The sequence below is a fragment of the Kogia breviceps genome, chromosome 4 (genome assembly GCF_026419965.1).
Source record: "Kogia breviceps isolate mKogBre1 chromosome 4, mKogBre1 haplotype 1, whole genome shotgun sequence".
Taxonomy (NCBI): domain Eukaryota; kingdom Metazoa; phylum Chordata; class Mammalia; order Artiodactyla; family Physeteridae; genus Kogia; species Kogia breviceps.
Genome location: NC_081313.1, coordinates 124,909,018 through 124,930,438, shown reverse-complemented (window position 1 = coordinate 124,930,438; position 21,421 = coordinate 124,909,018). Strand labels below are relative to the sequence as shown.

The following is a 21,421-nucleotide window of genomic DNA, read 5'->3' as shown; positions in this document are numbered from 1 at the left end:
GAAATTCTTTCATCTTCTGAATATAGTTTTCTGAAACAAATATTGTTTAAACTCTTACGCACCTTAAACAAAATATACTCAACTCCTGTGGAATATTCCTTTATACCAGCGTGCATGGTTTACTTCTGCATCTGCGTGTGTTGGCTTTCAGGGTGCTTGTAGGAATGCCTCCTGTTATGCTAACTAAATCCCTGATGCTGTCCCTAAATAAGGCCCTGAAATTAGTCCAGAGGCTGTGAACCTGTCCCAAACTTAGGCCTGGAGGCTCGTCCTAACTCAGGCCCTGACACTTCTCCTAGCTCTGTTCCTCACACTATACCTAACAAAGGCTATAATGCTACTCCTAACTCATGCCCTGACACTGTCTCTAACTAAGGCCGTAGTGCTGCCAATATCTAGAGTCCTGATACTATCCTGAGCTAATATCTTGACCCAGGTCTTACCAAGGTCCTGAAACTGACCAAAAGTAAGCCTTGATGCTGTCCAAAAATGAGGCCCTGAGGCTCTCCCTAACAGAGGCCCTGATAATGTCTTTAATGAAGACCCTCACGCTGATCCCACAGACGCCCTTCTGCTGATCCTAAGTCATGCCCTGACAGTGTCCCTAACTCAAGCCCTAAAGATAAGCCTCACTTAGGCCCTTTGGCTGTACCTTCGTTATGCTCTGACGCTGTCTGTATAGGAAGCCCTGGCAGTGGTCCTGATTTAGGCCCTGATGTTGGTCCTAAGTACGGCCCTGATGCTCTCAATAACTAAGGTCTTCATGCTTTTCCTGGGTCATTTCCTGATGATATCCCTGGCCCGGAACCTGACTCTGTCCCAAGCTAATATCCTGCATCTTATCCTAACTGAAACCCTAATAGTCTCCCTAACTAAGCCCTGACTAACCCTAACTAAGTCCTTCACACTCGCTCTCACTAAGGCCCGGAATCTGTCCCTAACATGGGACTTGTTGAAATCAATAACTAAAATCTGGACACTATCCTGAGATAATTTCCTGCCACATTTCTATGCACGTTCCTGACTCTGTCCCAAAGAAAGCCCTGTCAGTGTCCTTAAGTGAAGTCCTGAGGTTGTGCCTAACTCAGGCCCTGAAGCTTTTCCTAAATGAAGCCTTGATGTTCTTAGTAACTCAGGTCCTGATCATATCTTTCACTGAGACCATAATGTTGACCCAACAAAGGCCCTGATGCTGCTCTTAAGTCATGCCCTGACAGTTTCTCCAGCTAAGATCCTGTTAATGTACACATTCAACGCAATCCTTACCAAAAGTCCAATGACATTTTCCATAGAAACAGGACGAACCATCTTAGGTTGTGTGTGGAACCACAAAGGATCCAGAAGAACCAAAGCGACCCTGAGGCAGGGGAACGTGTGGAGGCATCTCGCTCCCTGACTTCACACTTCATTATGAAGTAGTCCCCAAAAATTGTGGCATTGGCAGAAAAACAGGCACACAGACCAGAGGAATAGAGCAGAGAGCCCAGGAATCAACCTACAGGTATGTGATCAGTTAATTCACAAGAAAGGAGCCAAGAACATACACCAGGGAAAGGACAGGCCCCTCAATAAACGGTGCTGGGAAAACCAGACACCACACGCCAAAGAACAACATTCAACTGTCTACACCCCACACAAAATGGGCCAAAAACCCAGTTTTCCACATCAAGGCCTTCCTCTCCTGGGTCCTCTGGAGACAGACACCCACAGCGGTCAGCCCTGCACAGGAACCTTCTCCCCACTTTTCCTCACCTTCTCCCTCAGCGGCATCACCTCCTAGCAGGTCCTGAGGAGATCAGGCTCATGTCAGCCTGAACTGGATCCCCCAGTGTCCCAGAGTTGAAGCCTCGGCGGGTCCTGAGGAGACCCGGTTTCCGTTAGTGTGGACTTGACCCCGGTTTGTACCGAAGCCCGGCCATCAGCGTGGACTCAGCCCCGCGTGTTCCTGAAGCCAAAGCCCCAGCAGGTCCCGAGGAGACAGGGCTCCTCCCAGCATGAACATGAACAGCGTGATCTGAACAGACATCCTGCCAAAAAAGTTACAGATAGTAAAAGTCATACAGAAAAAAACTCAACATCATATACCATTAGGGAACTACAAATTAAAATCATGAGACACCATAGCACACCAATTGGGACTGCTAAGCTCCAAAAATATGACAATACCAATTGCTAGAGGGTGAGGAACAAAAGGAACTCTCCCTCATAGCTGGGACGATGCCTGTGCAGCCACTTTGTAAGACAATTTGGCAGTTTTTTTCCAAAGCTAAACAAGTCTCACGTTGGGATCCAACAATCATACTTCCAGTACTTAGGGAACTGCTTTGAAAATCTATGTCCAAATGCAAACAAGGATGCAATTATGCACAGCAGCACTTCCATAATGGCTAAAAACTTGAAATCAGGATATCCTTCAAAAGATGAATGCATAAGCAAATTGGGATACATCCATGTCAAGGCGAGTAGAATATGCCACCTCAAAATATGTCTCTCTGGCATAAGGGTTATTGGTCTGCTTTAAAAAGAATAGGGCTTCCCTGGTGGCTCAGTGAGTAAGAGTCCACCTGCCGATTCAGGGGACACAGGTTCGAGGCCCGGTCCGGGAAGATCCCACATGCCGCAGAGCAACTAAGCCTGGGCGCCACAACTACTGAGCCTGTGCTCTAGAGCCCGTGAGCCACAACTACTGAGCCCGTGTGCCACAACTACTGAAGCCTGCATGCCTAGAACCTGTGCTCCGTGACAAGAAAAGCCACCACAATGAGAAGCCCCTGCTCGCCAACACCCAGAGAAAAGACTGCACGCAGCAACGAAGACCCAATGAAGCCAAAAATAAAATAATAAATTTATTTTTTAAAAAATCTCAGAAAACTGAGATTGCCGTTTTATGAAGGGCATTTACAATAGAGAAATCTCCATTTATAAGGGTATGTCCCTCTTTGCACCAAACATAGAAGGATAATTAAATCTTAAGTAACTCTTTTCAATGGGGAAGTCCTGACTTAAATGTGCACACAGCCATACCCTTGTTTACTGTGCTTTGCATGATAACCTTCCATAACTGGCCTTCCCCCCTTCCCCAGCATCTTTTCTGTGTTTAGCTGAAGACGGTATTGAAGGGGATGGTTTTGGGAGTGACTCAGTTTTCCGTGGTATCCCCCCTCTATTCAGAAGGTATACATGTTATTAAACTTCTGCTTTTCTCCTGGTAATCTGTCTTTTATTACAGGGGCGGGGGGGGGGGCTCAACCAAGAACCTAGAAAAGTAGAGGGAAAATTGTTTTTCCTCCCATACACATGCAGTGGAATACTACTCAGCAGAAAGGAATGCACCATCCACCTATGGAAAGACATGGATAAACCTTCAGCGTGTACTGCTAAGTGAAAAATCCAGCCTGAGCAGGCTGCACACAGTATGACCCCATTGATGACATCCCGGGAAAGGCAAAGCTACATAGATGATAAGCAGATCATGGGGTGGGGGGTTTGAAGTAGTCCATGTGATACTCTAGGATGGATACCTGTCACTATGCATTTGTCTAAGCCCATAGATGTGTGTAGCCCAAGGGGCCAATCATAATCTACTCAAATTTAGTTATTTAGGGTGTAGGATGTTGCACGATGGAATACGTCATGTGACAGAATCTAACTGTATTGGAAATATATGGAAACAACACACTGTAGGGGATGGGGTAAAAGCTGCTGACTTAAGTTACCTTTGGAAATGAATGGAATCTGTAGGCTAAAGGCAAAATGGCCCGTATATATACAGTGGGCTTTGTTTTATGAAGTTCTTTCCAGGGTGTAGTAGCTAACAATTCTGAAACCTCTGCACATGTAATGTGGAAAGGAGCAATGCATAGATAAATGGCAGATGGTGGGAGCCAGGCTCCTTGCTGTGGGAGTGCGAAGTTACAGGTACGCAAGGGGAGAGCCTCTGCCCTCGTAATCCTGGATCTGGGCTTCCTGGGAGGATGCCGACTGGCCGGGGGGAACACACAGATCTTCACGCCGGGAAGACCCTGCAGACATAGGAACTTCGCACCCCATCTTTCCATCCACACCTGCTGGAAACACTCAGCACTCCGTAATCAGTCAACTGCAGCGTTTAAGACATTCTCACCCCTAAGCAGATAAAGGAGCGTGAGGGTCTTGCTTACCCCTAAGCTGTCCCAGAATCTAGGCCCTGGGTGGAGACAGTTTGGGGATTCCTGGGACACTGAATCCAGGCTCTGGGGGTGGAGCCAAGTTGGGGGCTCCTGGGCCTCTGAATCCAGGCCCTGGGGGTGGAGCCAGGTTGGGGGTTCCTGGGCCTCTGACCAGCAGGTGAGAGGAAGGAGGAAGACCAGTCCTGAGGACAGAGGTGCCCTGAAGTCTGTGAGCCCAGGAGCCCCGATGGGACTCATTCCCAGTGAGGACATGGGCGGGGCCTGCAGTGGTTCTGTGTTCCCCCTGGGCCCTTTGATGAAGCCATGGCAGCACTGGGCCCAGACGTCTCCTGGTGGCGTCTCAAACTCTGACACAGTGGTTTTACAAAGGAACAAGAGAATGGAGCTGAGCCCCTGACGGCCACTCCTTTCTGGCTCTGAGTTGCTTCCAACAAGACCGCAGTCACCTGCATTAGTCTGCTGTGACCCATCTGCCCCCACTTTGCCTTTCCTCTCCCTCCCTGCCATGATTCCAGTGACATTTCCAGCCCGGACCCCTCTCCCAGGCCAGACGCCTCCGTCCAGTCACTGCACACCCATCTCACCTTGGGGGCTTAGCAGGGTTTCAGAGGACTGGGATCCTGCAGCTCCCCACACCCAGGAGCAGCCCCACCTTCCCAGGTTGCTGAGCCCAGGCACCAGGTGTAACCGAGCAGGACCCTGTGGGGCCTTCCCAGGACGGACCCCTCCCCCACACCCTCTGCTGTAGCTCCTCTCTGAAGTACCTGGATAACAGTGCCCGATGCATGCTTCCTCCACCACCAAGTGGAAGGAATTAACTACTTGATGATCAGGAACAGGTAACCCCGGAGCTCCTGGTGCTTAAGAATTTATAACGTTAACCGCCCGTTACCTCACCATCAATCAGAGAATTGTGCACCAGCTGATCACATACCCTGCGACCCCCCTCCTTCACTTGGCCTTGAAAATTGCTTTGCTGAAATCCTTCAGGGAGCTCAGGGTTTTAGAGCACAGGCCACCTGGCCTCCTTGTATCGGCACTTTGACAATTCAGGCTGCACCTTCCTCCACCACCCCCGGTGTCAGTAGACTGGCTCTGCTGCCCTCGGGCGAGCGGACCCACGTTCGGTTCGGTAACACTGGGGCCTCCCAGGCTCCCACTTGCCTTGTGCCCCAGTGACTGTCAGCTCCTCCTCCCACAGTCTTGTTGCAGCAAAAACAGAAACGAAGTTTCCCTGCCCTGAGAACAAGGGGACAGCGAAAAGACTAGAGAAGAAACGTAACCTGGCCTGAAAGAGCTCATCACTCCTTGTTTCACTTTGTCATTCATTTGTAGTAACTAGATTTGTACTCTACAAAGCTAACCTCACTCCGACACTATGGAATTTACCTTCGGCACCCATCACCCCTCACTGTGTGTGTTACAGCCCCTGCTTCTCACTCCCTAACCTTATTATGTAACGCACTTAGATTCTATACGCTCCTCATAACAAATCACCCCCTAGTTTTTCATTTCAGAAACAAGGTCACTGGCCAATAAACCAGAGGCACACGGACGCAATTACCAGTCTGCTGGACCCCAATTACCGGCGACGTGATGCCAGCGATGACTGTTTTGAAATAATGCAAAGGAAAGGAGGAATGCAAGACCTTCACTACTTTGATCCTTATCCTCTACCCTGGACTGCGGAAGCCCCACATATAAAATCTTCCCTGATTCTCAAAGAGGGGTGCCCAGTTCTTGAGGTGCTAGCCAGCTGTGTCTTCCCTGCTGCCTGGCAGAAAAATAAAGCCATCTGTCTCTTCCTCCAAAACCCCTGTCTCCGTATTTCTGTTCGGCCTCGGTGCACAGGGAAACCGATACTTTGACAACGGTCTGTGGCCAGTTCCCACACTAATTCCCCTCTACGCCCACAGCCCTGGCCCAAGCCGGATCTTGTGCCTGGTTCCTCCATCAGACCTGACAAACCTCCCTGCCCCACGGTGCGTCTCACATCCCACCCCAACGTGGTCTTTCTGAAGCATAAACAAGACTGTGACTCTCTCCCTCCTGTAATGCCCCAAAGTTTCCCCACTTTCGCTAGGGTATCTGCCGGGAGAGACATCTGCCAAGGCCCTGAGAGTCCCCAGCAGCCCCACTAGGCTGCTGACTCCTGGGTTCCCAGACACTGAGCACCTCAGCAGGCCAGGTGACACGGCAGGAAACCCCAGAACTGCTCACCTCAGGAGGGGGTTGGCACTGCCACTGCCTTATCAAAGAGAGCAGAGAAGGGTTCCCCAGCTGGGACACAAACTCTGCACGAGTGGCCTCTCCTTGAGCCATTAGCTCACCTCGTATGACTTGAGGGAAGGAAGGACCGAGGCACACTTGCTTCCTAAGGAGGATGCTATAGGCTCAGTCATGTCTCCCCAAATCCACATGCTGAATCCCTAACCCCCAGGACCCCAGGATGTGTCTGTATTTGGAGATAGGATTTTTAAAGAGACGATCAAAGTAAAAATGACGTCACTAGGGTGGATCCTAATCCAATAGGATTGATGTCCTACAAGAAGAGATTAGGACACAGATAGGCACAGGGGGAGACCATGCGAGGACCTGGGAAGAAGATGGCTGTCTAAGCACCAAGGAGAGAGGCCTCAGGAGAAGCCAGCGTGCAGACACCTTGATCTCCGACAGCATCCAGGACTGGGAGATAGGCCTGTTATTCAAGCTGCGCAGTCTGTGGTATTTGTTACGGTGGTCCCGAGCAGACTCACAGGGTAACTCAGGGCTCAGACTGGACAGACCCTGCTGTCCATCCCCTTGTACGTGAGTTACAGGAGCCCCAGGCACTGAGGAGGGGGTCCCTGAGGAGGCACAAGATAGAAGATGCTAGGCATTAACACGACTACATTCATGTTAAACGTGCCTGAAGTCCATTCACCTGAGATGGTTTTGTCCTGCATGTACATCGGCACCTTTAGTCTGAACTGCAGACCTTTGGCTTCACCACCTCCACTGCGAGCATTAGCTTCACCTGCTGTGGACCATCTCCTATAGGATTTCCAGAACCACAGAGCATCGAAGCTTCACAGAACCCAGAATCTGTGCGCTAGTGTCTGGGCGACCCTCACAACAGAGCCGCACAGCTGCCCATCAGAACCCATTTCCCTTTTTCCTGTGCACAGCTACCCTGCACATCCCAGCCTTCCCACCCCTTACAGCTGGGGCACAGTGTCTCGTGTTACCAAGGGGAAGGGGTGGAGGTGGTGAGGGCCTTGGCCAGCCTGCATCCTAGGACGGAGGGCACGATGTCCCTGTGGTCACCCCACCCCGCTGGTTGAAACACTCACCTGGAAGCAGGGAGGAGAAACAAAGTGGGGGCAGAGCCTGGGAACTGACACCCACCTGCCCTGGACTCTCACAGGAAGGGGACAGAGACATCTTGAGCTTCAGCCCAGTTTGGGGAGACACTATGTTCCAGCAACAAACTTGGCCTTAAACGCTAAGTTGCTTTACAAACCCCTCCCCAGCTGTCACAGAAAGTCAGGCTTCATCTCATCACACGTTTCTCAAACACCAGCTCACGCTGAGACCACCTCTCAGGTGATGGTGTTTCAGAGCAGCCCCTTTAGAAGATCCCTGGATTTCAGCTCTCCCAGCCCTGCCTTCAGTTTAAACGAGAAGTTTCCTTGACAACCTTGACAAACCTGCTCAGTTTCCTTAACAACCAAGCTTCGCAATCTCCCAAACTCTTCTCCTTCAAACATTCCTATTCTAAGCTTGATGAGCCTAAAGTGACAGTGCTGTCATCACGTGCCACAGGGTGACTCCTCCAAGCCCGTAGTTACTGGTTACATGATGCTACTGATGATGACATCCCAGAAGAGCCAGCTTTGCAATATCACCATTTCTGGACTCGGCACTGGGTCCCTTTCCACGGACAGAGTGGAGTGGCTGTTTCCACGGGCCCCGTGGTGGAAGAGCTCACCTAATGCAGCCAGGACTTCATCCTTTCCAGGTGATTCCAGGGTCCTCATTCTCCCCAGACCCCCACCCACATGGCTGCTGGCTGCTATCTATACGGGACCTTGGTAATCTCCTAAAATTAGGGTTATTTTATACACAGGTAATGGGTTGAATGCTGGTCCCAAAATATGTTCCCCCCAGAACACAGGAACCGGACCATATCTGGGAAAAGCATCTTTGTATATGTAGTTAAGGGTCTCAAGGTGAGGCCATCTGGGGTTAGCGTGGCCCCCAATCCAATTGAGAGAGTCCTTATGAGACAAAAGAGGAGAAACACAAACATAGAGGAGAAGCCACGTGAAGGCAGAGACAGGAGGGCTGCAGCCGCAAGCCTGGGGATGCTTGGAGCCCCCCAAACCTGGAAAAGGCAGGAAGAGCCCTATCCTGGAGCCTCTGGAGGGACGTCCATTCTGGAACACCTTGATCTCAGATGTCTGGTCTCCAGGACTGGGGGAGGATGAATTCCTGTTGTTTTAAACCACCCAGCTTGTGGTCATTTGTTACAGAAGCCGCAGAACAGTCACACGGACCCTGCTCTGTGGGACCCTGGAAGTGCGGGTCTCATTAAAGACCAACAGAGGCTGGGTTACAGAACCCTTAGAGTCAGCACTGGGCCCCAGAAATTCTAAAGCAGTGGCTGGACACCAGAACGTTGAGGGGTCAGTCGGAAGCCAATCCCTAAGGGTGCCGGCTGCACATGGCCTCCCCAGGTTTTTATGCCTGCCTGTACAAGTTGGGGATAAGTATTTCCATCCTGATTCAGGACCTCTGATATCACCATTCACGCTGCCAATTAAGAACCCACTAGTTACACAGAGGAAAACCCTATCAGGAAAACCCTTGCTCCAGTGGTAAACAATTCTGAAGTTGGTCAGAGGTGGGGAATCATCTCTCATGCAGCCAGCAGCCCCCCCGCAAGGAACGTCCTCATTGCAAAGCTGGGGGACCATGTCAAGGCGTCCCTGAGTAAACGTGAGCTGACCCCCAGGCCAGCTGCTGCTGAACTGTTCCCACCCTTCCCAGCTAAAACACCTGAATGTGTGCAAGGACTTGAAAGCCTAGAGGAAGGGCCGTGGAGCCACACCAGCACGGAGGCCGACTTGGGGCCTGCAGGCCAGCTAGCATGGTCCTGGCCCCGGGCGCTCTTCTGGAAGCTTTCCATCTCCCTGCCCGATGTACCCCTCCTGTCCCGGCCCCCACCGCTTTTCTCCGTCCTCACCTCTGCCCGGGGAGAAATTCCAGCGGCAGGTATGGGTGACACATCCTCTTCTTTAGCAGGTGGCAGCCCGGCAACTCCTGCAGAAAGTCCAGCAGAGCCCCACTCGCACCGGGCCACGCACAGAGCCATGGGCCCTACTCCCTCCCACCAGCCCAGCCCCGAGACTGCCGATGGGGCAGAGAATATGGCGTCAGGCACAGCTGCAGGGGCTCTTGCTGCCTGGAGCGGTGTTTATATTGACCTCAGCCCAGGCACACCTGGGGAGGACTGGCCGGCCGGGTCAGACTGCCCAGGTCAGCCACTCCTCGCCCCTCAGGGGCTCACAGTTGCATAAAATGGGCCTTGCTGCACCGGTCAGTTCCAAGGAACACGTGTAGGTCCTGAGGGTTAGGATAGACAAGGGGCTGCAGCCCTGGCTTGTTTTCTAATCATTTTATCTGGCCCATGAGTGGGAGACAACTTCAAGAAGACCCTCTCCTAATGAGAGGAACCCAGGAGTCAGGGAGAGGAGGGGTGGTGGGTGGAGACAGAGACCTGGTGCCCCGGCTGCAGTGGAAGTCTCTGGAAGACCAGGCGGAGGGAGGCCACACAGAGTGAAGCCCAGGGTCACAGACCTGTCGGAGCTGCTGTTTGTTAGTTCAAGTCCTGCTCTGAGGTGCTCTGTGTCAGCTCTGAGGGACAGGTGAGATGGGGGTGCTCTGCAATGAGGGCTATGCGCACGGTTCCTGTGTGCCCAGCCCTGCCGTGGTACCTGCACAAGGGTGTTCCATATCCAAGGAGGGGCCTGACCACAAGAGCCCCGTGGGCTGCTGGGTAGCTGCACAGGTGAGCTCCATATCCTGGGAGGGGCCTGACCACGAGAGCCCCGTGGGCTGCTGGGTACCTGCCCAGGTGAGCTCCATACCCTGGGAGGGGCCTGACCACGAGAGCCCCATGGGCTGCTGGGTACCTGCCTAGGTGAGCTGTATATCCTGCGAGGGGCCTGACCACGAGAGCCCCGTGGGCTACTGGGGAACTGGTAAAGATGTCGGGACAGTCAGTGAAGCCACTGAGGATATGCATTCAATAGTTCCTAATTCCTACACCCTGCTGGTCATTGTACCATCCCCCAGGACATAGTATTCTGTATGAGACTTACATGATGCTTTCTTCTGTATTCCATTAGTCCCAGAGGTCACAGAAATTTTGGCTTGTGACTGGCAGGACTCAATATACAAGGAAGACAGTACTGCTGGGCCGTCCTCCCCCAAGGGTTCAAAACTTCCTTCACCACCTTTGGGGAAACTTAACTAAAACCTCAAAGATCTACCTCTGGAGAAGGGAACCCTCCTTCAATATGCAGACGACATTCTGATCCCCAGCCCTACTAAGGAGGCCTCTGAACTACCTAGCCAATAAAGGATAGAAGGGGTCCAAGACAAAGGCTCAAATATCACAGACTAAGGTGACCTGCCTGGGCTTCATTCTCACAGAAGGTCGGAGAAGCCCATCCCAGGAAAGGGAAGAAGTCATTTGCAGCCTTACCCCTTCTAAACCTAGAAGACAGCTTAAGGGTTCCTGGGGAGGTCGGGGTTTGCTGCATCTGGATCCCTAACTACAGTCTAATAGCTGGGCCTCTATATGAAACATTGAAAGGAAAAGATGATGATCCGTTCGAATAGAATCCAGAAGCGGTCTTTCAAGAATGGAAAGAGCAGTTAATTCAGACCCTTGCCCTGGACCTCCCTAATTTAGCTAAACCCTTTGACCTTTACATTCCGGGTAGAAAGTGAATCGCCCTTGGAGTATTAGTGCAAAAACTGGGACCTCTTGAAATGGAACAATGCAAGAATGCCCTCCAGGCAGGAGAAAGTACGGTCACCAAGGGCTTGGCCCGCCGCCCCATCCGGCCAAGATACTGGGGGTATCTAAAAACCTGGAAATCCGCAGCCCGCAAGGCCAACTCCCTCCTAAGGGGAAAGGACCGCACGCGGTGATCCTAACCACCCACCATGCCCTGAAGTTGCAGGCGTCGCTCCGTGGGCACACTGACCTCGAGTGAGGAAGCCCTCCAACTCCAACCTCCAGAGGGACAACTGGGGGCAACGGGTCCCCATGATGACCCGTGTGACCATCACTTGACGTGGATCTTCTCTCAGAAAACAACAAGAGCGTGCCCCAAAAGAGCAGACTACTGCTTGCAGGACTTACTGCGCCCAGAGCAGAGCTCATAAGCTTGGAGGGGGAACCCTAAATAACGCTGTCACCATAGAAACGCCTACAGACACCGCGATGACGGCGGCGGCCGATGAGACCGGCTGCACTCCTGGTTACTTGAAAAGGCCGTTGACTCAGTGGCCGTCATGGGTCTGGATCACCACCGGCCCTGGACTGTGTGGGAGTTGAGCAGGCAGGGTTCTGACACCTGGTGCTGTTTGTACGTTAATTCAGGGGCCTAATTGAAGAAAGCGCAGACTACTGGTCAGATCATCTAGGCTGGAAGAAACCGTCTGCCTAAGGTGGCCAAACAAATGTGGGCGGGGTAAAACCGGCCCCCCCAGCGTCTCTGCGCATCTCTTTCCTGCACCCTTAAAGGTCATTAGAATCTATAACACTTCAAATGCTGGGGCTCAGGCGGACGAGCTGTGAGGGAAGAGCCCTGGGGACAGTCAACCTCACCTGGAGGCTGCTGGGGAGAAGTTCTGCCCCTCCCCCCGGGTATGAGGCCTCCCGACTCAGCACGAAGCAGTTACAGAAGCGGGGTCTGCACCCTCAGCGCCCCAACAATGAGGAATGGGACAAAAGGCAGAGGAGGGGTTTGTCACCGGCAGAGCCCATGAAAAAATCCTGGGAGATAAAAATAGAATCCGGGCAATAAAGTAAAATCTAATGTTTATTCCTTTGTGCTTTGTCTAATTTCACTTGCTCCTAGGTTTCCACATGCAGAGGTCCCACACCCGGCACTTCAGAACCTATTTCCTGGTGCAAAATGGCTGGGCCGACACCTCAGCTCGCGGGGCCCCATGCAGACTCCGCGACATGGAGCCTGAGCTCCAGCCAACCCGGCCCTCGAGACTCCGCCCCTTCTGTCCCGCTGACGCTGCCGGGATCCCCACACAGCAGCCCCGCCCACAGCCCTCGGGGGAGCGCACGCTCTCACCTCTCCCCGTTCTCTGATCAGAATCTAAAGTTTCCTTTGCTTCTGAACCGAACTCAGTCTCGTTCTCTTGGCTCCAATGACACGGGGCAGGGGACCCTTGTTGGGGCCCACTCTGCAGGATCAGTGACAGAAATTGAGAACATTGTAACTTCAATGAACAGATGTGTGAACCAAACTGTAATTAACCTAGAGCCGTGTATAAGGCTCGGGTAAAATAAGATGTTTCCAACACTTCCATTTGATATTTCCATCACTTTAGTATAGGCAAGTTCAGTGAAGGGGTTTGTCTTATTTGTCAGGTCAACATTAGAGAAATGAAGTGATTTCTTTCCAAGGATGTACATCGAATAATCTTGACTGAAGCTTCAATATACTTTTGAATGCTTTTCCATTGAAAATGATACCTCTCTTTCAGCTCCCCCATTTCTGAGAAGCATAAAATCTTATAATTTATTATTACCAAAGGGGAAAGGTGCAGGGAGGGATAAATGAACAGTTTGGGATTAACACGTACACACTGCTATGTATAAAATAGATAATCAACACAGAACTACTGTACAGCACAGGGAACTACACTCAATATTTTGTAATAACCTAGAAGCGGAAATAATCTGAAAACGAATAGATATTTTTATTGACATCATCTATCAATGACAGATACAATGTACCCTAAGGGAGGCCGATGGTCAGCGCTTCTGACCCTGAAGACTTCAATCATCTTAAGTTCGGACTCTGCCTACTGCCCAAGGCCCTTAATGAACATACGTGTAGCCATAGCATAAAATTCCCCAGTTTAGGGTTCAGGGAGACACTGATTTGGAAACATCCCTGGTGTTCTCTTACCATGCACGGGACCCTTCCTACAGCTTTATAAAACATGACTCTGACACCCAGAAGGTGGTACACCATTTGATCGGGAAGAGTTTGGAAAAGGCATCTCATCTCCTCATCTCCAGGGAGTCGGGTTCACCCCTCCAGCGTCTTTCCTAACAATCTCCCCACTTGGGGATGTCAGCACCTTCAACCTCCTGTTGCGCACAGTTTGGAATTTGTCCAGAGGATGAAGCGGAAGGATGAGAAACAATGAGAGAAAAGTCCTAGGTGTTCGGACAGGCACATGTCACTCTCATTTCCAATCAGGGAGACGAAATGACCAAAGGCTATGATTGCCCATGGAAAAAGAATACGGCTTGAGGAAATCTCACTGTTTTGTGGCCAGTTCCCAAAAACACAAGTTGAAAAATGGAACTCAGGATCACTAAAATTCATGAAACTGCAGAGTTGAAAACATCTATCATTGAAAAATGTCTTGAGGGAAGTCACCGAAAAGGAATTGTAAGCAAGGGAGAATGGCAGGAAAGGGATTTGAAGAGGTAAAAAGGACTCATCATGAAAGCACAAAAAAGGGGCTGAACATCGCCAACGGTGCAGTTAGCCAAAAAGGGCGTATGCTTTTTTCCTGAATATATTCAAGAAAAGGGCATACACCCTTTTTAGCCAACCAAACAGGTAGGCATTGCAAATCAATACTACAAAAAGTATCACACTTCGCATCAGTCAGAAGAGCCATCCTCATAAAGTGTAAACACCAGAAATGCAGGACAGAGCGAGGAGCAAAGGGAGCCCTGTGAGGCTGATAGTGGAAATGTAAATTGCCAACGGGCACACTGAAGAAGTGTACTGTGTTTACTAAAACATCTAAACAGATGAGCTACAGAGCATAGGGCACTTGCACTCATGGGCGAATATCTTGGGAAAAACAAAAATCGTCAGGATACAGGCACCCCAACGTTTACCGCCTCTCTGTTTAAAAGAGCCTCGACTTGGATAAAACCTAAATATACCTGGAAGGAAAAAATGGATAAAAGAGATGTGGTACGTATGTAGAGTGGAATATAACTCAGCCAGGAAATCAATGAAATAAGGCCAGTTGCATCAACTCAGGAGGAGTTATGTAAGATCATTCTAGGTAATATAAGTCAGAAAGAAAAAGACACATATCATAAGATATAACTTAAAGGTAAAATCAACAATGGCTACCATGAAACAAATTACAAAACAGAAACATAGTCAAATATGTAGAAAACACACATAAGGCTGCTAAAGGGGAAAGGTGGGGAGGGGTGAGGCATTATCCAGGAGGTTGAAATTAGCAAAGATACCGTTCCAAATACCAAACTGATAATAGACGAGGCCTACACGGTACCTCAAAGAACTGCACTCAGCACACTCAAGTCACCAGAAAAAATTCTATACGACTGGTAAGAATCTGAAAAAGAATTTATTGATGTCTGTTTCTACGTGAATCAAGTGGATGTAGAACAGCAACAAACAGCGTTGAAAATCAGCTGTAACCAATATAACAATAATAAAAAGACAGTGACAGACATAAAAACCCTTATAACTTTTGCTCAAGGGCTGTGATGCAACATGGATTGAACACACCTAGACACACAGCAGGATGAGACATAAGGTTGGACACTCTTTGGACTGAGAGGATTGGTGAGGTTGAGTGAGCAAATGCAGACCCTTTAAAGTAATACTGTGTGCTACCCATTCCATGGGTCCCAACTCTCCAGGTGCAACGCAACCTTCCTACAGCTAAAAGATGCATGGGAAGACCAGAGGATGGTACACCGTGTGATCATGAAAGGTTTCGACAGCGCACCTCATTTTTCATCTCCTGGTGCTCGGGTTCACCATTCCAGCCGCTTTACTAACAATCTCCCCACTTGGAGAATCAGCACCTTTAACCTCCTGTTCCGAACAGTTTGCAATATGTGCCGAGGATGAACGGGAAAAGGGGGAACCAATGAGAGACTAGCTGGAGGTGTTTGGTCGGGCACATGTTACTCTCATTTCCCATCACGAAGAAGAATTCACCAAAGGCTCAGCCTGACGCCCCGAAACCAGGATAGGGCCTGAGGCGATGCTGTGGTTTTCTGGGACAGCTCACAAAAAAGCCAGTTGAAACATGGAGCTCAGGGGCACTGCAACTCACAAACCTGCACAGTGATAAATGACAACTACCATCCAAAAATACATTGAGTTAAGGCAACGAAGAGGATCTGAAAGCAAGGCAGAATTGCAGGAAACACATTTCAAGAGGTAGATTGGAGTTTCCTTGAAAGCACATGAAAAGCGGCAGAACGTGGACAATGATGCAGTTGGCCAAAAAGGGAGTATGTGTTCCTTCCTGAATATATTCAGGTAAAAAAGCATACACACTTTTTGGCTAACCAAGCAGGCTGGGAGAGCAAATCAGCACTACAAAGAAGTCTCACTGCCCCAACCCCGGTCAAAACGGACATCTGAAAAAAGTGTAAAAACCACAAATGCAGGACAGGCCATGGAGAACAGGAAACCTTGTTATGCTGACGGGCGAGATGAAAATTGCCGCAGACACTCTACAAAAGTGTATGGTGTTTCCTAAAACATCTAAACAACAGAGCTACAGAGCATAGGGCACTTCCACTCATGGGCGTATATCTTGGGAAGACTAAAAATCAACAACACACAGGCACCCCAAAGCTTAGGGCTGCTCTGTTTACAAGAACCTCGACTTCGGTACCCGTTCCATATCCCAGGAAAGAGAAAAATGGATACAGAAGTTGTGAAACTTATATACAATGGAATATCACTCAGCCATGAAATCAATGTCATAAGGCTAGTAGCAGCATAATGAGTGGATTTAGGTACGATAATTCGAAGTGAAAAAGGTCACACAGAAAAAGAAATTTATCATAACATATCACTTATAGAGGGAAGGTAAACATGGCTACAAAGAACTGAATTAAAACAGAACAGAGTCACGCTTTTAGAAAACACACTTATGCCTGCTTCAGGGGAAAGGTGAGGGGGGTTATTCATAAAAAAAAGAGTTTGAAATTAGCACAGATACCGTTCCAAAAACCAAATATGTAATAGACAAGACCTACTCCTTGCTCAATGAACTGGACTCAACAGCTCCTATTCATTGCAGAAGAAAAATTCCAGCCCTTGTTTCTCAGGAGCTCTGGGGTCTACCTGCGAGGTAAACTTAACTCACCTGGCACAAGGCGGCCATCCCGGGTTTCACATCAACATGATCTCAGGCACAAATCTCCTTGTTTTTCCATTTTGTCTTTAAGTTACTCGTTGAAACAACTGCACAAATATGACAAAGATATAAAATCAGGCATCTTCTGTCCCAGTGCCTGCTCATAAATGATTTTCTGCCACTTTAATGATAAAAATAGAACAATTTCAACATTCTGCTGCCCTTTTTATTTGTCATTTGTCTTGATATTTCTATTGAATACTCTTTCAATATTTTAACAATGGAACATTTATTTACGTTGTTCCAGACCCAGCCTGTAGTGGTAAAGGTTTTGTTGTTATATTTCTATTGTTTCCTTTAAAAATCATTATGCTATTTAACTGGATTAAGTCAATTCTATAGGCATTTATCTTATGATATTGATGAAATTAATACATAGAGGGCAGTAGTACAAGTTAATTGTACTCCAGAGCCTCTATTAGCACAGTTAAGTAAGTATAACTATTATCTATATGTAAACCAAAGTACATGCCAAGTGAGACTCTCCGACGCTTCTTCACTGTCTGCCCCTCAAGCCTGTGAGAAATGGAATATTTCTTGCCACCTCAGTAAACAAAAGATGCCACAGTCATCCTCTCCAATGTGAGCGGGCAGGCCCTGAGGAACTCAGGATATGCAAATACAGAATGCAGGCCCCAGAGAGCTGAGGTGCATATCAAAGGAAGGAGTGCGTGAGCCTGACTCCAGCATCTTCGCATAAGGAAAGCCCTGCATTCCTCACCTTGGGAGAGCTGGTTCTCCTTAGCTGACAATCACCTTTTCACGTCCCCCATCACCTGCGCCAGCCCCCCGCCCTGTCCCCTCCCCCCTGTGCTTTAGCTCAGGGAGGAAGGGGCGCACAGCGCCTCGGCTGAATAAGAGGCCTGGGAGTCTCGGGAGGAACTTTCGGCCGCTTTCCCCGCCGTCGGGAGGAGGGTCGCTGACGCTGCGGCCGGACCCTGCGCCTCCCTTGCCCCGTGTCCCCTCAGGACGCTCAGGCCGCCCTCTCCCCACGCACCGCGGGCCCCGCGAGCCAGGCCGAGGGCAGGGCCGAGAGGAGGGGCCGAAGTTCCCCGGGACCAGACCCCGAGGCCGCTCGTTCTGCACAGCAGCGGCGGGTGGCAGCGAAACCCTTCCCCTCAGAAGCTGCTCTTGCGCGGCCGCCCGGGCACCGGACCCACTTACCCGGCCCGCCGTCCCCACGACTGTCGCGGCTTCGGCCGCCAGGGCCCCTCCGGAGCCGGCAGCGTCAGTGAGGCCGCCCTCCCCTCGGGCTCCAGGGCAGCTCCGTGACGGCGGAGGGAAGAGACCCCGAGCCGGGAGCACCAGCTGTGCGGAAACGCGGGCTCCGTTCTGGGCGCTGCGGGTGGGGCCGCTCTGCCCGAGGCCTCCTGGGAGGGAGCGGGGCGCCGGGGGAGGAGCCGCCAGGAGCTCAGGGCCCCGTCGGGGGTCCTGGAGGGGCGGCCCGGCCTGAGGGCCCCGCCCACTGTGGCCGCAGCGCAGGCCTTTTTCCTGCAATCCTACACAAAAAGTCAGAAAGATACACACGGTCTACAGTGAATGTTCACAAATGGTGGTTGCTGCTGTGCTTACTGTCCTCTTAAACGCGTGAAATCCATAAAACACTTGAAGTTAAAAGTTAACTATGAATGTTTACCTTTCCTTATTATGTCTCTGCTATTCACAATTGTCGTTAATGAATCAGAGACTGTGGAATCACTAGTTAAAAATCAGCTTGTTAAAAAAATAGAACTCAGGCCCACCGGCCCTACTGTATCAGAATCTGCAATTTTACAGTCTCTCCAGTGTACTTGTGGAACCATGAATAGTTGAAAGGTACATTTCTACCTCGACATGTCTTTTCTGTCTGAGAAATACGCACATTTTATCCAGTTTGATATAAATAAAACACTCAAAAATGCATATGTCCGTGTTGAAACCATCATTTTATCATTTCTTTTCCAGATAACTATAGTCTCTATACTGGTTTTATGGATCACATGACATACTCTTTTTTGTAGTTAGAAATAGAGAAAGTTACTTTGTGAAAAAAAAAAAAAAAAAAAAATATATATATATATATATATATATATATATAAGTGGATAATTGAAGACACTCTTCTAAATTAAAACCAGTTCTCTTAATTTGCTCTTTTCTTCTTGGGTCACATTATGAACTCTTCCTGTGGCCACATGTCATGTGTACTTTTAATTTCAGGGACTGCTGACATCCCAGGATGTGCCCATAGATTTCTCTCAAGAGGACTGGGAATGCCTGGACCGAGATCAATGAGAATTGTACAGGGATGTGATGTGACAAAAGTATAGGATCATGCTCTCCTTGAGTGAGGATACCTTCCTTCCAGAATTCCTTATCCACCCACAGGGTTTAGAGTCCTTCATTTGTAGAATGTCTCCTGGAATGTTCTGCTTCCTAAAATAGGGTTTCAGATTGCAATGTTTCAGGGAAGATTGGGAGTTTGTGGCTATAATTTATGTTATTCTTTGAAAATTGCAGCCTCCTTTTTAATATACTTTGTAACTGCTTGGGATGTGTCTATATGAACAGTGTACTATATGCTTCTGTTATAGTCCTTACAATATTTTATTCTCTTATTATCTGTAACAATCTTCCATGGATTCTTTGGGCTTAAGGTGTATTAAAAGGGAGACTGCGATTCTGGGACTTCCCTGGTGATGCAGTGGTTAAGACTGCGCCTGCCAATTCAGGGGACACGGGTTCGATCCCTAGTCTGGGAAGATCCCACGTGCAACGGAGCAACTAAGCCAGTGGGCCACAACTACTGAGCCTGCGTGCCACAACTACTGAAGCTGGTGCACCTTGAGCCCGTGCGCCATTTATTTTTAGAGAATAAAATCACCTCTGAGTGATTACAATTTAGACGAGCTAGTCAAAATTCTTTATCACCTGTTCTTCTCAAACACTGATCAATGGAACAAGTTTTACTAGGGATAAGAGTGTAATTGTATTCTAGAGTTCATATCGGCAATATGGCTTATGACCTTGATGCTGGATCACGACATTTCAATGGTATAACTGCTATTAATTGTCTCATTGTTCAAGGATTAAAGTCTCACGTGATCTGAGTTCAGACTGGAGCCATCCTGGTTGGTTTCTGTCTATTGCAGATTTCTTCCAGTATGAAAGGACAAGAGCAATACGGCTTACTTTACACAATGTCTTCAAACTAAATGATGACATAATCTACATTCAATTAATTTATACATACCCTACTGTAGAGCAGGGTTTGTTACGGTGGCAGAGCCTGGTAATTATGTAAAACTGAAACTTTTATCTGCACTGGTTCAAGTCCTCTTCCTAAGAATATGTTTATAATCAACATTCTTTCACAAATTACCCAATTTAATTCACCATAGCATTCCTCATATTAACTAAATGGAAAGTCCTAAGCTATATACAAATCCAGAAAGGGCCAAAAATCATCAGCCCACATGGATTATTACAACCCATTGCTGAGGCATTCAAATTACTTATTAAAGAACCACTATGTCCATCAACATCATCAATTTATATATTATTGCCCCAATGCTAGCCTTAACCCTGGCTCTCACAACATGAATTCCTCTTCCCATATCTTATCCACTAATTAATATAAATGTAGGCATACTCTTTATATTAGCCATATCACACCTAGCCATTTATTCCATCCTCAGTTCTGGATGAGCTTCACATTCAAAATACTCACTCACAGGAGCTCTAGGGACAGTAGCATAGACAATCTCATATGAAGTAATGTAGCAGTTATTCTATTCTCAGTCTTACTGATAAATGGATCATTTACACTTTCAACAGTAATTATTACACAGGAACACCTATGACTATTTTCTTCTGACCCCTACTCAGAATTTTATTATCTCCACAGTAGCAGAAATTCAATGAAGCCTCACTTGATTTAATAGAAGTAGAATCAAAACCTGTATATGACTTCAATGTAGAAGATGTAGCAGGCCCATTCACCTCTTCCTTCCTAGACAATATGTCAATTTCCTTATAATAAACATTTCCACAACAATCCATTTGTAGGAGCATTCGACAATCCCTAGGTGCCAGAATTATATACACCCCAAGTCATCATTAAAACACATCTAACAATCTCCTTTCTATGAATTTGAACATCCTACCCACAATTTTGATATGATCAACGTCTACATCTCGTATAAAAATTTTTTTTCTACTAACATTAGCCCGATGTATATGAGAGTTTTCACTACCTGTCATCATACCAGGCAACCCACCACAAACTTAAGAAATATGTCTGACAAAAGAGTTACTGTGATAGAGTAAATTATAGAGGTTTCAATGCTCTTATTCCTGGAATTGAATTCTTCCTAAGAATTTTATATTCTCCATGTTACCACATTACAGCACATGCTATATACTAAGAGTCACTAGGTAAGCTTCAGGCCCATACCCCCAACATGTTGTCATATATCCTTCCTGTACTAATAAACTCTCATTGTTTTTACTATCATTCTACTGACCATTATCTCAGGAAATATAATTGTATAAGAAGCTCACACTGGTTAATGGTATCCCCATTCTAATAAAAAACACGAACCCATAAGCTACAGAAGCATCCAACAAATATTTCCTAAAACAATCCACCACACCAATACTACTTATAATGGCTAGTATCATTAATCTAATATACTCTGGTCATGGAACACAATGAATAACAAAAATCCTTCATCCAGCAGCATCCACCCTCATGACAATCGCCCTTGTCACAAAAGTAGGACTTTCCCCATTTCACTTCTGAGTGCCT

At 48.3% G+C, this 21,421-nt stretch overlaps 1 long non-coding RNA gene across 1 annotated transcript in view; it reads right to left on the bottom strand.

Annotated features, from left to right (window-relative positions):
• Positions 1–18,100, bottom strand: part of LOC136794060 (uncharacterized) — a 164,602-nt gene extending 146,502 nt beyond the window's left edge. The window contains exons 1-4 of the long non-coding RNA XR_010840277.1: positions 17,799–18,100; positions 16,584–16,681; positions 9,397–9,473; positions 1,753–2,027 (exon numbers count right to left, since the gene is read on the bottom strand). This is a non-coding gene — a long non-coding RNA (uncharacterized lncRNA). The remainder of the gene's footprint in view (positions 1–1,752; positions 2,028–9,396; positions 9,474–16,583; positions 16,682–17,798) is intronic.
• Between the last annotated feature and the right edge of the window lie 3,321 nt (positions 18,101–21,421).